Genomic DNA, 16,707 nt, shown 5'->3' with positions numbered 1-16,707 from the left:
AGCACCCTTGTTCAGGTGACTATTAGATAAAAATAAAAATATTTTATGGCATGTGAACTGGGGTTCTTTAGATGTCTTCAGTCTACCTTTGTGCTTTTTCTTATTGTCAATATTATATAAATAACACAGATGTTCTGCTTTAAATGTACCTTAGGAAACAGTCCAGTGCCAATTTTGACTATGGAGAGCCTTTCATGTTTTTCTACTCTGAAACTTCCTCTGGGCTTTTTTTTTTTTTAAATATCCTTTTGCAAATGCAATCCTGAAATGCTTTGTTTCCTTTTTTTTATGCATAAGAGCATGCTCATTGGAAGCATATTGTGTGTGAAGATTGTCTCTTGTTCAATTTTGTGCACTGATGGTGAGCAGAAAATCTTTTTAGCTTCCTTCTTTGTAAAAATGATTTATACAACACCACTCCAAAAATTCAGTGTTAACAGTAAAATTACTTCTAGAGCTATTACAATGAAGAATAAGAGAAAACCTATGTTAAAAATGAATAATGCATTTATTTTAATCTTTGGCTTCACTCCTCCACCAGCTTCCTATTTGGCTACTAAAAAGGATCCGGTTAAATTCCCCAAAAGCGTTAATTTTTTTTTTTTTTTTTCTGGAGCTGCTCCAGTAGCATGTCAAAAGAATTTTGAAAAGAACAGTCACTTATGTATAACAGCTTTGGAATACATAATAGGATATATTAGTATGCTTTTAAAAGGATCATGGATAGAGCATGAAGAATATAAAAGAAGTATGTGAGCTCCTTTATCGTTGTTCATGATTAAACCAAAATTGTTTGCATGTGAACAGATTTAATTGTTTACAAAATCTGCATAACACTATCAACAGAATGAGATATGGGTAAGGGAGACATAAGAGCTTTTAGACTGATTATGATTCATAGATGTTCATCTAATAAATTGCTTTTCCTAAATATAATCTGAACGAAAAATAGCAAAAAAAAACCAATTAGGTACTTATAGACAACTAGAAATAATTCTGTTGATTCTATATTTTTAATTATATGTTAATCTGAATCAGGAGGGTAACGACTTAGAAAATGAATAAAGTGTCCCTGGATTCTTTAGGAGGGTTAGCGATGGGATAACTAGATATCTCTTTTTAAAGAAATTGCTCTTTTTAACAATTTGGTTTACTATACACAGGATTTTTTTAAATAGTGATTTTCTTCCTTTAAGCGATTAGCTGAAAACAGGAAAGACCTCAATATCAACATTCTCTGCCTCTAAAAATGCTAAATTATTTCATAATTTATAACTGGATACATCTATTTCTACTTTCTCTTACAGATTTCATTCTATACTGGTCAGATATGAATGGGTCTTGGACAATACGTAAAGTTGTATTGTGTATGGAATGTGCCTAATGATTGTGGCCTTCCGATTGCTCTACTGATCCCCAGGCACACACACTTTTGAAACCATTCTCCATGTGTCCTCCCAGAGAGCTCTTTCTAAACTATGTATTTGATCATATCAGTAGACTACTTAAGATTCCTGAGAGACTTTCATGACCCCAGCCTTTGCACAAAGTCTTCCCTATGTATATATTCCTGTCACCAACCTCCCTCTATTTTTCCTGGAATTTTTTTTTTTTAAGGACACAACTCAAGCTCATCTCCTTTTTAAAAAAATTTTTTTTTAGGGATCCCTGGGTGGCGCAGCGGTTTGGCGCCTGCCTTTGGCCCAGGGCGCGATCCTGGAGACCCAGGATCGAATCCCACGTCGAGCTCCCGGTGCATGGAGCCTGCTTCTACCTCTGCCTGTGTCTCTGCCTCTCTCTCTCTCTGTGACTATCATAAATAAATAATAATAAAAAAAAAATTAAAAAAAAAATTTTTTTTTAAAAAAAGATTTTATTTATTCATGGGAGACACAGAGAAAGAGGCAGAGACACAGGCAGAGGGAGAAGCAGGATCCTTGCAGGAAGCCCCATGTGGGACTCAATACCAGGACCCCAGGATCATGCCCTGAGCTGAAGGCAGACACTCTACCACTGAGCCCCCCATGCGTCCCTCATCTCCCTTTTTAATGAAGCGTTCTCTACACTTTTACAGGCTGATTTGTCCTGTTTTTTTTTTTTTTAAAGTTATTTTTTATTTATTCATGAGAGACACAGAGAGAGAGAGAGAGGCAGAGACACAGGCAGAGGTAGAAGCAGGCTCCCTACAGGGAGCTTGACATGGGACTCTGTCCCAGGTCTCCAGGATCACACCCTGGGCCAAGGTGGCTCTAAACTGCTGAGCCACCTGGGCTGCCGTGTCCTGTGTTTTTTTTTACCTTGTGTCTTCATTGTAGAATTTATCATAACATCTATAACACTTTTTTTTTCAATGTCCATGTTTGTGTTGTTCCTTTTCTAAACTCAGAGCTCCAAAGAGGAAGGAAGTCCAAGTAGTGTTTCCAAATTCCCAATAAATATTAATATTTGAGATTAATCATAATTCCTAGAAATTCTTGGGAATTCCTGAAAGCATAAGTTGTTCTTAAAACACTTCCAGCAGTCTTTATATGCTGTTTTCATTATTACGAATATCTAATTTTGTATGTGATATAGAAAATGTTAAATTTAGTAATATTAATAAAGAAGTGCACTCAAATACTAGAAAACTCCAGTGAATAGTTAGTGGGTTTTTCAAATTATTTAACATTTAGACCTCCTAGTAAAGTTTAATAGGCCACATAGAATCACATGACAGATTGCTAATGTAAGAACTTATTTTGCTTCTAAAACTTGTTATTTCTTGAAATGTTACTCATAGGGTTTGTATGAAGTGTATTATGCATATAAATATGTTAGTATTTATTTTATTTTTAAGAGTGATTCACTCTTAGCAGCAGATAGGGCCATGAATACACACATAGCTTGACAATAGCTACAAATGAGACCAACCAGTTAAATTGTGACCCTCTTTCTTCTAAGTTTGCCTGCCCTGGTTCCTAGAAATGTTGACCTTAACCTTCTATTCCTTGTATTGTGTCAGCACTTCCTGCTCTTGTTGCCACCTTGACGTCTGTATGTTCTTTTAACCAGTAATATTTCCATGTTATTAAACATTAATTCTCTCAGCAGAATTTTAATTCTTTTCCTAGTTCTGATTTTCCTATTTCTGGACTGATTTTTTTGAGGGGGGATTTGGAATTCAAATAAAATATAAATTTTATGAAGAAGTTCTGGAAACTAATTCTTACATGGAAACAGTTTCCAATGCCTAGCATATCAGACATTCAGTAAAATATTTTGATGTATTTCTTTTTTTTAAAGATTTTATTTATTTATTCATCGAGAGACAGAGAGAGAGAGGCAGAGACACAGGCAGAGAGAGAAGCAGGCTCCCTGCAGGAAGCCCGGTGTGGGACTTGATCCCAGGACCCCGGGATCATGACCTGAGTCAAAGGCAGATGGTCAACCACTGAGCCACGCAGTCATGCCTTTTGAGATATTTCTTAAGTGAATGTTCCTTTGTAGTCCTAAAGCATCTAAGGCAGTGTTGGGTATGTAGAGATACTTAAGATACTTTATTGGTTGAGTTGGGGGTTCTTCTGAATCAGTGTCATGATTAAAGTAGGGCATCAGAGTTTGAATTTGATATTGTCACCAGTGCTGGGTTAGCTTACATTATTTTGGTGACTTGGGAGCAGGTATCCTTTATTTAGCTAGAACATATGAGAAAACTCATAAAATGGATAAAATTCACCAAGAGTCCCTGTTATATGCTTTTGTAGCACTCTATACCTATCTTTTATAGTGTTTCTATCTATGGCCATTCATTAATTACTTATCTGATTATTTGCTTGATTTCTTGTGTTCTTGACTAGGCTAGGCTGCCCTAGCAGGGATGCTTTCTGTTTTGTTCACAAGTGTGATCCTAGAAGGTGCTGGTTAACCACAGTACATGCATGGAATAAGCAGTTTATTAAGTATTTGTTGTATGCATAAGTTAATAAAGGAGTGGTCTGAATGAAGCAGAATACCCCAGAATGTGAACCTGTTTTATGTGAGATCCCTGAGAGCTTCTGAAGAACATAGTTTGAAAACCACTGCTATATTCCTTGACACAGGTTGCAGAATTATGTCACATGGTCTTGTGAAAGATTTTCTGTATGTAGGACTGGAAGTGAAATGTCATTACCCCAATTGTATGCCCTTTGCCCTATCTGAGTAACATCTTTCATTTTAAAATATAGTGCATTATTAGTATTGTCATTGTTTGTATTATTCCTTGTGACCTCTTTAGAAAGAGTGTTTTACCCCTTTCAACTTACTAAGTAATTTTACCCAAATAACTCCAAGGATAAGCTACTACAGTGTTCTAAACTCTGAAGATTAAAAAAAACTCCTTGTTTAGATTTTTAGTATCTTCTTCTTATTTAGTGTAACTAGATTTGTGAAATAGAATAGTAGGTATAGTAATACTTAGAACGTTTTTACTTATGTCCTGATTTCATCATGGTGATCACACTGAATTAGGGTGAGGGTGGAAAATTGAATTCGGAAAAGTTGAACTGGAGGGGATTAGAGATCGAGGTATGTGTCTGAAGAGACACCTAATCTTCTGGATAGATATTTTAGATAAGAACTCCCTGAACATGGGACTCCTGGGTGGTTCAGTGGTTGAGTGTCTGCCTTCGGCTCAGGGTGTGATCCTGGAATCTGGATTGAGTCCCACATTGGATTCCCTGCGGGGAGCCTGCTTCTCCCTCTGCCTATGTCTCTGCCTCTCTCTCTCTCTCTGTGTCTCTCATGAATAAATAAATAAAATCTAAAAAAAAAAAAAACCAAAAATAGCTCCTTGAACATGTTAAGACTTTCCTCAACTTGTTTTCACTCTAACACAGAAGGCCATTTGTATTCTTGTGATTTTAGAGTTTCAAATGGTCAAGATGAAGAAACCCAGTTTAGTTCCACACAGGACTAGTTCCTGGAGCTGGAAAATATAGAGGTGGAGAATAGCTACTAAGTCAGAATATTTGGTTGTTGTCCCAGAAAACTAAAATTTATGCTTAGAGTGAAAATGTAGGTGTCCTATTAGTACATATTTTTATGGAAAGTCAAAAAGAAGCTAGAAAGGAAGGGCATATTATTAAATCTCTTGTATTTTTAAATTTCCAAAGTACTAATTCTTGGATTTTTATCAGTTTTTTAGAATTTCTTTTAGTTGTGGGGAACTTGGACTAGTGTTTTTATTTGTGGCTGATTTAAGAGTATATTAAACTTAACTAAGTAGAATTTTTCCCATATATGTTTGTCAAAAGTGAAGAAAGTTATCAGTTTTGAATTTGACATTAACACAATATTCACTAAAAACAAAAACAAAGTACAATATTCACTGAAAAATAGCAATCAAGCAAATTTAATCTATTCATATAAAATTAACTCTATCCCTTGAGTCACTTAATGTAATTGTGCTGTTTCTGCTTGGGATTGTAAAATGCTTTCAACCATTTTATAGGGATGAAAAGGAAGACAAAAATAGCTATTTTATATTTATAAAAACTTAGAATTATTAATGTGTTTTGTGTACTGAAAATTTGTGTTAGATAATTTGGCTCACTTTGAAGTTACACAGTTATATTTTAAATTCAAGTTAGTTAACATAGTGTAGTATTTGTTTCAGAAGTAGAATTTAGTGATTTATGACTTACACATATAACACCCAGTGCTCATCACAACAAATACCCTCCTTAATGCCCATTTCCCAACCCACCTCCCTTCCAGGAACCCTCAGTTTGTTTCCTATGATTAACGGTCTCTTATGGTTTGCCTCCCTCTCTATCTTATTTTATTTTTCCTTGCTTTCCCCTATGTTCATCTGTTTTCTTTCTTAAATTTCACATATGAGTGAAATCATATGGTACTTGTCTTTCTCTGACTTATTTCGCTTAGCATAATACCCTCTAATTCCACCCACGTTGTTGCAAATAACAAGATTTCATTCTTCTTCGGATGGAGTAATATTCCATTGTGCATGTACATATATACCACCTCGTTATCCATTCATCAGCCAATGGACATTTGGGCTCTTTCTATACTTTGGTTTTCATTGATTATGCTGCTATAAACATTGGGGTGCATTGAATCACTATGTTTGTATCCTTTGGATAAATACCTAGTAGTGCAGTTGCTGGGTCATAGGGTAGTTCTAGTTTTAGCTTGTTGAGGAACCTCCATAAATATGATATGTCATTCTTTTGCTTGACTGTAAAACATAACAAAACATGAAGCAAATTTAGAAGTACAAAGAAAATTTGGTAGTAGTTCAATCACATACTTTCTCTTCCTTCTCCACCATGGAGCAGGATCCAGGTGAGAAGGAGAACCCCATGCAGGAACTTTGCATCTACCAGCTCTGCCTCAACATCTGTGTGCAGGAGTTTGGAGAGAGTCTGACCCAGGCAGCCAAGGTGCTGGAGCAGCTCACAGGCCAGACCCCTGTGTTCTCCAAAGCTAGATACACCGTTAGATCCTTTGGCATCAAGAGAAATGAAAAGATTGCTATCCACTGTATCGTCCATGGGGCCAAGTCAGAAGAAATCCTAGGTCTAAAGGTACAGGAGTATGAATTAGGGAAAAATAACTTCTTGGGGTGCCTGGGCGGCAAAGCTTCTAACTCTTGATTTCACCTCAGGTCATGATCTCGGGGTCATGAGATCGAGCCTTCTCTTGGGCTCTGTGCTCAGTGGGGAGTCTGCTTGAGATTCTTTTTCTTCCACTGCAATCCCCTCCACCCTGCTCATGTATGTGCTCTCTCTCTCTAAAGTAAATAAAATCTTTTAAAAAATAAGAAAAAATAACTTCTTTGATACTGGAAACTTTGGTTTGGGGATCCAGGAGCACATCTGGGAATCAGATATGACCCAGGCTTTAGTATCTATGGCCTGGATTTCTCTGTGGTACTACCCAGTTCTTAGCATCACAGATAAGCAGCACAGGACAGGCTGTGTTGGGACCAGTCACAGAATGGGAAAGAGGAGGTCACATGCTAGTTCCATGATGGGATAATCTTTCCTGGCAAATAAATTCCTGTTTCTATACAAAAGGCCAATAAAAACTTTTCAGTGAAATGTTAAAAAAAAGAAAAAGAGGGGCAGCCCCCGTGGTGCAGTGGTTTAGTGCCGCCTGCAGCCTGGGGTGTGATCCTGGAGACCTGGGATCGAGTCCCACGTCGGGCTCCCTGCATGGAACCTGCTTTTCCCTCTGCCTGTGTCTCTGCCTCTCTCTCTCTCTCTCTCATGAATAAATAAAAACAAGACAAGAATCATCCTGTATTTTAGTGGTTCTAGTCAATGCTATTGTTTAAGGAAAAAAAAATCCAAGATAAAGTCAGCTGTTTATCAGTTCCATCTGCCAAACTGAAATCCCCCTTGCCATGCCATCCAGCATACTCACATACTCCAAGGATTAAGGTGTGGATATCTTTGGGATACTGTTATTCTGCGTACCACAGTACCTTTGGAAATACTTGTTACCTAAGAAGAGAATGAGGACAATAACCATTGCTACCAAAATCAAATTATGTTTCCCTAATAGTAGGACATTTAATGTGTGTCACTTGGTTTATTTTTCAGGAATTATATCCAGGTGGAGAGGAAAAAAAGATGAGGGCTGGAAGGAATAGTTTTATACTTTTAGCACTAGTGACAAAGTTGAAAGTGGGTTGGAATAGATACTTCAGTTTTCCTCTCATGTTTTCTTGACTCATGGTTCTCTGCGTGTCTACAAGTTCTTTCTCATATTCTAAAATGCTGTATAATGGCATATATTATATATATAGTAGAGAGATCATAAGTCATGTGATCATAACTAAAGGAGTTATTTCTGCTGACATCTGGCCAGTTCTGGTTTGCTGTGTGAATATGCTGTTGAAATTTGCATCAAGCAATTCAAGGTGCATATTTTTCATTAGAAAATGTTAGTGTAGTTTTGGCTATGGTGTCCCCTAGGTAAACTCATTTAGGTAAAATATGCATGTATAGTCTCCAGTGTGACTGTGTATTAGGTCTGTTACACAATTTTGCTTAAAAGATGAGAAATTGTTAAATTTCCTGTGACTTAATTAACTGAGTATTTATTTACCATAAAGCCAATGTTTTCAGTTCGGCTTAGAAAGCATTTTTATTTATCAAAGTTAATCTTTAGTTTTCTCTTCTTCCCTGGAAATAATTACATAGGACCTTCCTTGTGCTGTGAGGTAAAGGAGCCAGGAGCCACCGTCCACATGCAATTATCAGGCACTTGTAATACGACCAGTCTTAATTGCAGTGTACTTTAAGTATAAAATCAACCCTGATTTTGCAAACAGTACAAAAAGCAATGTAGAAATACCTCAGATAATTTTATATTGGTAGTGTGTTGCAAGGATATTTTGAATATTCTAGGTGAAATAAAATATATTAAAACTCATTTCCCTCTTTTTACTTCTTTAATGTGGCTACCAGAAACATTAAATTTATATGTATGGTAATATTATTCTAGACACATCTGATCCATATGAGACACTTCTGATGATAATAGAAGCTCATAATAATAAAATTCTATCATCACTGTAGAGATGAGAACTTACAGTGCTCAGAAGTATGTGCACATCTATCCAGCTCATTTAAAAATGGAAGCAAACTATTAAGATACAAACTATAAAGAAGAACTTTGTTTCGCATTGCTTGAAATTATCTGATGTATGTATCAGAAGACCTTTCCTGCATATTATGATCTTGCCTGAAGTGTTTGATGCAAATTCTGTATGAGTCAAGATGAGAATCAAGACAAGCTGAAACAGTCTTGACTACAAGGTGTTTACTCTGATGATACAAAGGTAGTGATCCGAAGGGGCACCTCACCCCATTGTTTACAGCAGCAATGTCCACAGTAGCCAAACTGTGGAAAGAGCACAGGTGTCCATTGAGAGATGAATGGATAAAGAAGATGTGATATAGATGTACAATGGAATACCACTCAGCCATCAAAAAATTAAATCTTGCCATTTGCAATGATGTAGAGGGAACTAGAGGGTATTATGGTGAGTGAAATAAGCCAGTCATAAAAAGACAATTATCATATGATATCACTCATATGTGGAATTTAAGAAACAAAACAGAGGATCATAGCAGAAGGTAGGGAAAAATAAAACAAGACAAAATCAGAAAGGGAGACAAACCATACGAGATTCTTAATCATGGGAAACAAATTGAGAGTTGCTGGAAGGGAGGGAGATGGGGTAACTGGGTGATGGACATTAAGGAGGGCACATGGTGTAACAAGCCCTGGGTGTTATATGCATCTGATGAATCACTACCCTCTACCTCTGAAAGTAATGATATAATATATGTTAACTGAATTTAAATGAAAACAAAAAAAAAAACCTCAACTGAAACAGTCTTATGCTGCTGGTGGTTATTTCCCATAAGTTGATAGAGGGTGTAGTGATCAATTTGTGGAGTAGTTGTGCCTAAATCTTATTTACTATACTTGTGAATATTGGCCCAAGAAACTCAAGCTTATGGTTTATGAATAATCTTCTCTAATATATAAAAGCTCAGGAAGTAAAACGTTCTGACTCATGAATGTCTTGGTTATTTGAAAGTTTGGTTATTTGGTTTTCGCTAGAAAACCAATTTTGTTTATACTAACATACACATCCAGTTTGTTCCATTAATACAAATACTTGACTTTGTAATTGGGGATCTCAGACTAGCTTAGAGCATTCATTCTGGGCAAGAATTCTCACATACAGAATTTAAAAATAGGACAAGTAGTTATAGGAGATGGAATTGAGTGCATATTAGACTAACACCAAAGATCTATAAATTGCCCTTTTTTGGGAATATGTAATAAGCTTTTACAACTACTTAGAAACTCTTGCATTTTGTAAAACAGATTTATGTTAATATGGGCCCTCTTTTTAAATTTGAGGATTATTATCAAGAAACAAGAGGAGCACAGTGCAAAAAGTTGGAATGAAGTAGGACATTTAATGCAAAGCTTGAGCTTTTAAACAAATTTTATTCTTTAAATCAAGTTTTTAGCTGAAAGCTTTGGATCTGGCTTATTTATAGTGTTTCAAATATGTGTGAATGTGCTATGACTACATGGATATGTGCCTGCAGGCTCTGTCAATAGGTGCAGTCAAATATAGTTATATACATGCTAAATTTCTATGCTAAACCTCCTTGCTTAAAAAAAAATTGTATGTATCCACATCCATTCTGTTTAGGAAAGCAGACATGCAGTAGAGATTTTTTTCATGCTGTTAAAATGCTTGTTTTTTAGGTTTTTAAAAAATTTTTATTTATTTATGATAGTCACACAGAGAGAGAGAGAGATTGAGGCAGAGACACAGGCATAGGGAGAAGCAGGCTTCATGCACCGGGAGCCCGACGTGGGATTCGATCCTGGGTCTCCAGGATCGTGCCCTGGGCCAAAGGCAGGCGCTAAACCGCTGCGCCACCCAGGGATCCCAAAATGCTTGTTTTTTTTACCTGATAACAGGGAACTGAGCGTGGGATGAGTAAATCAAATCTATAGACTGTGAATCTTATATTTTAGTTATAAATATCAGTATCTTCTCTTATTGACTGTGTATGAAATAAATTTAGTATATCAGAGAAAGAATGCAAGTGTTGGTGGGAGAGGAAGAGAACATCTCAAGCAGACTCCTTGCTGAGCACAGAGCTCTCCAAGGGGCTCAATCTCACAACCCCTCAGATCATGACCTGAGCCAAAATCAAGAGTTGATTGCTTAACCGACTGAGTCACCCATGTGCCCCTGCCCCCTCCCATCATTAACAATTTATAAGGCTCATAACATGCAGGACATTTTAGAAATGGTTTGAGCTAATTTACAGTATTTTCTCATTTCTTTTCCATCCTTTGCTTCAGGGGTCCCTGAGCAACATAGTGTTCAAGTCAACTTTAAAGCTTAGATTGCTCCAAAGATACCTGTGCCCTTGCAGTTCTCTGTAATGGGAGTAACTCATCATCCAAGCTTTTCATTCATGGTAGAAACTTCATTCTTCTGCTCTTATCTATCATGTGCATACCTTCTCCCATAGGTTTTATTTTAGACATATACACTTGAATTTCCTCCCTCTTCTCTTTCCACCACTGTATCTCCCATTCATTCAGATTTCTTTGTTCCTTCCCTTGATGTGCTAGCCTGACTCCCTTTCACCATTTTGTTCACTCTGTTCACCTTCCAGCTGTCCTGAGAACTCTCCTTCTAAAACATTGATCTTAATATCTTTCTGATGCTTAATATCTTTGTGATAAGCCTCTTAGTTCCTGGTTGCTTGCTGGATAAAGACCAAGCTTCTTGACATGCTCTAAGGCTCTATACAATCTGGAGTAAACCAGTGTTTTCTCCCCTTATCTTTTATTGTCTTTTTGTTTTTCTTTGTTTTTTTTTTTTTTTTTTGAAGGAGAATACATAATAATAATTTTGACTCTTCACATAATTCAGAGGTGAATGTTGTATTTTTGCCTGTATTTTTTTATGTTAATGCAAATCTTATACAATGGAAAAAATAACGTGGATGTAAATGAATTAATACATGTAAAACATATAGGATATTAATGCAATATTTCTGCAGTGTTTTTTTTTTTCACTTGATATGTTTGGTTAACTCTCAAGGTCAACACATAGAAATCAAACTTATTTGCTTTGATAGTTGATATTCCATGGTGTAGGTGAATCTTAATTCATTTTTCTCTTTTTGATGAGCATTCATGAGCTTTTTCTTTTACGGTATTAAAATTATATGGTATCTGGTTTTGTATCTGTAGTCTTCATATTTGTACTTTTATTTCATAGGCATCTAGAGGAATTTGCAGAAAAAATTGTGAAACAAGAAGCAATAAGAGGATCTGTTTACCACCAATTATAAATAATACTAAAAAATATGATTCTGGTGCCAGAATATAAGAATAAAGAAATCAGTGAATATAGTAAAACCCCTAGAAATAGCCCAGTAATACATATAAGAATTTACTATAAGATAAAGTTGATATTTAAAAGATGCAATAAAAGGAAAAATCATTCAACAAATAGTCCTAAAAATGTTTTAAATGTTTGAGGGTGAAAAGTATTCATTCCCCAGCCTCATACCATTTAGTATACCTTCCCTCAAATTTGCCGGTTATCCTGTCCGGAGACCATGAATTTTTTCCATCCCAGAGGATAAATCTTCCATTCTGCCGTTCCAAGAAGAGGAGGGGATCTGTGAATCTGAGTTAGATTTTCAGCCAATGTTGTTGCTTATTTCAGTATTCCATTACTTTTAAGTTTTGAGTAGTATTCCATTGTATGAATTTATTTATTTATTTATTTATTTATTTATTTATTTATTTATTTCACAATTTATTTATCCGTTCACCTGTTAATATTCATTTGAGTTAGTAATTTGAGTTATTTCAGTTTTGGACTATTGTAAGTAAAGCTTTATGAGTATTTATGTATAAATCTTTGTGTGCACATATACTGTAATTTCTCTTGGTGAACTACCTGGAGTGGTATTGCTGATTGCATGGTACTCATAAGTCTAACTTTTTAAGAAACTGCCAGATTGTTTCCTGAAGTGGTTGTACTATTTTATGTGCTGACTTTCAGTGTGTGAGAGTTGTAGTTGATTTAAATCCCTGTGAACTTTGGTATGTGAAGTCTTTTTTTATCGTGGCCATTCTAATAGATATGACTAGTATCTCATGATTTCTTTCTCTTTTTCTTTGGTATATATTTTTTTAATTGGAGTTTGATTTGCCAAAATTTAGTAGAACACCCAGTGCTCATCCCATAAGGTGCCCCCCTCAGTGCCTGTCACCCAGTCACCCCATGACTCCCCCACCTCCCTTTCCACTACCCCTTGTTCGTTTCCCAGAGTTAGGTGTCTCTCATGCTGTGTCACCCTCACTGATAATTCCCACTCATTTTCTCTCCTTTCCCCTTTATTCCCTTTCATTATTTTTTATATTCCCCAAATGAATGAGACCACATAATGTTTGTCCTACTCCGATTGACTTATTTCACTCAGCATAATACCCTCCAGTTCCATCCACGTTGAAGCAAATGGTGGATATGTGTCGTTTCTAATGGCTGAGTAATATTCCTTTGTATACATAGACCACATCTTCTTTATCCATTCATCTTTTGATGGACACCGAGACTCCTTCCACAGTTTGGCTATTGTGGACATTGCTGCTAGAAACATCGGGGTGCAGGTGTCCCGGTGTTTCACTGCATCTGTATCTTTGGGGTAAATCCCTAGCAGTGCAATTGCTGGGTCATAGGGTAGCTCTATTTTTAACTTTTTGAGGAATCTCCACACAATTTTCCAGAGTGGTGTACCAGTTCACATTCCCACCAACAGTGCAAGAGGGTTCCCTTTTCTTCATATCCTCTCCAACATTTGTTGTTTCCTGCCTTGTTAATTTTCCCCATTCTCACTGGGGTGAGGTGGTATCTCATTGTGGTTTTGATTTGTATTTCCCTGATGGCAAGTGATGCGGAGCGTTTTCTCATGTGCTTGTTGGCCACATGTATATCTTCTTTGGTGAAATTTTTGTTCATGTCTTTTGCCCATTTCATGATTGGATTGTTTGTTTCTTGGGTGTTGAGTTTCATAAGTTCTTTATAGATATTGGATATTAGCCCTTTATCTGATAGGTCATTTGCAAATATCTTCTCCCATTCTGTAGGTTGTCTTTTAGTTTTGTTGACTGTTTCTTTTGGTGTGCAGAAGCTTTTTATCTTGATGAAGTCCCAGTAGTTCATTTTTGCTTTTGTTTCCCTTGCCTTCCTAGATGTATCATCAAGAAGTTGCTGTGGCCGAGTTCAAAAAGGGTGTTGCCTGTGTTCTCCTCTAGGATTTTGATGGAATCTTGTCTCACATTTAGATCTTTCATCCATTTTGAGTTTATCTTTGTGTATGGTGTAAGAGAATGGTCTAGTTTCATTCTTCTGCACATGACTGTCCAATTTTCCCAGCACCATTTATTAAAGAGACTGTCCTTTTCCAGTGGATAGTCTTTCCTACTTTGTCAAATATTAGTTGACCATAGAGTTGAGGGCCCATTTCTGGGTTCTTTATTCTGTTCCATTGATCTATGTGTCTGTTTTTGTGCCAGTACCATACTGACTTCATGATCATAGCTTTGTAGTACAACCTAAAATCTGGCATTGTGATGCCCCCGGCTCTGGTTTTCTTTTTCAGTATTCCCCTGGCTATTCGGGGTCTTTTCTGATTCCACACAAATCTTAAAATAATTTGTTCTAACTCTCTGAAGAAAGTCCCTGGTATTTTGATAGGGATTGCATCAAATGTGTAAATTGCCCTGGGTAACATTGACATTTTCACAATATTAATTCTGCCAAGCCATGAGCATGGAATATTTTTCCATCTCTTTGTGTCTTCCTCAATTTCTTTCAGAAGTGTTCTGTAGTTTTTAGGGTATAGATCCTTTACCTCTCTGGTTAGGTTTATTCCTACGTATCTTATGCTTTTGGGTGCAATTGTAAATGGGATTGACTCCTTCATTTCTCTTTCTTCAGTCTCATTGTTAGTATAGAGAAATGCCACTGATTTCTGGCCATTGATTTTGTATCCTGCCACACTGCCGAATTGCTCTATGAGTTTTAGCAATCTTGGGGTGGAGGCTTTTGGGTTTTCTATGTACAGTATCATGTCATCGGCGAAGAGGGAGAGTTTGACTTCTTTGCCAGTTTGGATACCACTTATTTCTTTTTGTTGCCTGATTGCTGAGGCTAGGACTTCTAGTACTATGTTGAATATCAGTGGTGAGACTGGACATTCCTGTCTTGTTCCTGATCTTAGGGGAAAGGCTCCCAGTGTTTCCCCATTGAGAATGATATTTGTTGTGGGCTTTTCGTAGATGGTTTTTAAGATGCTGGGAAATGTTCCCTCTATCCCTACACTCTGAAGAGTTTTTATCAGAAATGGATGCTGTATTTTGTCGAATGCTTTCTCTGCATCTGTTGGTATCTCATGATTTCAGTTTGCATTTCTCTAAAGACAGATGATGTTGAGCACCTTTTTATGTTCTTACTTTCCACCTGTATATCTTCTTTGTTGTATCTACTTCAAATATTTTGTCCACTTTTTTTTATTAGGTTGATTTTCTTATTTCTCATCTGGATGAAAGAATATATCAGAAAATATGATTTGCAGATGTTTTATCTCAGTTCGTTCCTTTTTATTCTCTTGATGGTGTCTTTGAAGAGCAGAAACTCTTAATTTTGATGAAAAAACTCCATCAAACTTTTAGTTTGTCTAATTTTCTTGTGTAGAGCATTTTGGCATCATATCAAGAAATCTTTGTTTAACCTAAGACCACAAAACTTTTCTCATACATTTTCTTGTAGAATGTCTATCGTTTTATGTTTTGCTTTTAGATTTAGGATTCCTTTTAAAGTTAATTTTTGTAGATAATGTGGTGAAGTATGGATCAAGACTATTTATTTTGGCCTAAGGATATCCATTTGTTTCGGCACACTTTTTGTATTCTTTAATGAATTGCCATGCCTTTGTCAAAAATCAATCACATACATATATGTGTAAAGGTTCTCTATATTCTTCTATTCTGTTCCATTGATTTATCTTTAATACTGTACTTTCTTGTTTACTCTACAGCTTTATCATAGTCTTAAAATCAGGTAGTGTAAGTCTTCAGCTTTGGTCTTTTTCAAAGTTGCTTTGGCTAGTTGAGATCTTTTTATTTCTACATTAATTTTAAAATCAGTTAATTTCTACAAAACAAGCTTGCTGAGATTTTGATTGAATTACATTGAATCTCAAGGTCAATCTGTAGAAAATTAACATCATAATAATATTGAGTCTTCTGATTTATGAACTTGATATTATCTCATCATTTGTTTAGGTCCTTTAATTTCTCTCATTATGGAAGTTTTATACATCTTCTGTTAAATTTATTCCTAAGTATTTCATATTTTACATGCTATTGTAAATGGTATTTTTATTTTTTTAATTTTAATTTTTTTATTGGAGTTCAGTTTGCCAACATATAGCCTAACACCCAGTGCTCAGCCCATCAAGTGCCCCCCTCAATGCCCATCACCCAGTCACCCTCACCCCCTGCCCACCTCCCTTTCTACCACCCCTTGTTTGTTTCCCAGAGTTAGGACTCTCTCTTGTTCTGTCTCCCTCTCTGATATTTCCCACTCATTTTTTCTCCTTTCCCCTTTCACTATTTTTTATATTCCCCAAATGAATGAGACCATATAATGTTTGTCCTTCTCGGATTGACTTGTAAATGGTATTTTTAAACAGAAATTTGATTTCTGATTGTTCTTGCTAGCATGTAGAAATACAATTGCTATTTATATATTGGGTTGTATCTTGTAGCCTTGCTAAACACACTTTATGTGGTTGGATGTTTTCTGGAGCAAGCTTTTCTTTTTAAAAATGTTTTGTTTTGAATAATTTTATATTTATAGAAGTATTGCAAAGATAGGTCAGAGAGTTCCCTGTATTTTTCACACAATTTTCCTCTCAATTTTTAATTTTAGTAGCTTTTTTAGGTAGGTTTCATAGGGCTTTCTATATACATGATTATTTTATTTTCAAATAGATTTTCTTCTTTCTTTATAATCTTGATGCTTTTTATTTCTTTTTCTTGTAACTGCATTTCTAGCCACTATTTTGGTTAGAATCTCTGATATAT

At 36.0% G+C, this 16,707-nt stretch overlaps 1 protein-coding gene and 1 pseudogene across 26 annotated transcripts in view; both read left to right on the top strand.

Moving 5' to 3' along the window:
• Nucleotides 1-16,707, top strand: part of ANKS1B (ankyrin repeat and sterile alpha motif domain containing 1B) — a 1,023,959-nt gene that overhangs the window by 111,542 nt on the left and 895,710 nt on the right. The gene's annotated exons all lie outside the window — the stretch shown is intronic.
• Nucleotides 6,309-7,004, top strand: LOC112930698 (large ribosomal subunit protein uL5 pseudogene; annotated as a pseudogene).

The sequence above is a fragment of the Vulpes vulpes genome, chromosome 10 (assembly GCF_048418805.1).
Source record: "Vulpes vulpes isolate BD-2025 chromosome 10, VulVul3, whole genome shotgun sequence".
Lineage (NCBI taxonomy): Eukaryota > Metazoa > Chordata > Mammalia > Carnivora > Canidae > Vulpes > Vulpes vulpes.
The sequence above is the reverse complement of the archived record's forward strand: the minus strand, read 5'-3'. Positions and strand labels throughout refer to the sequence as shown.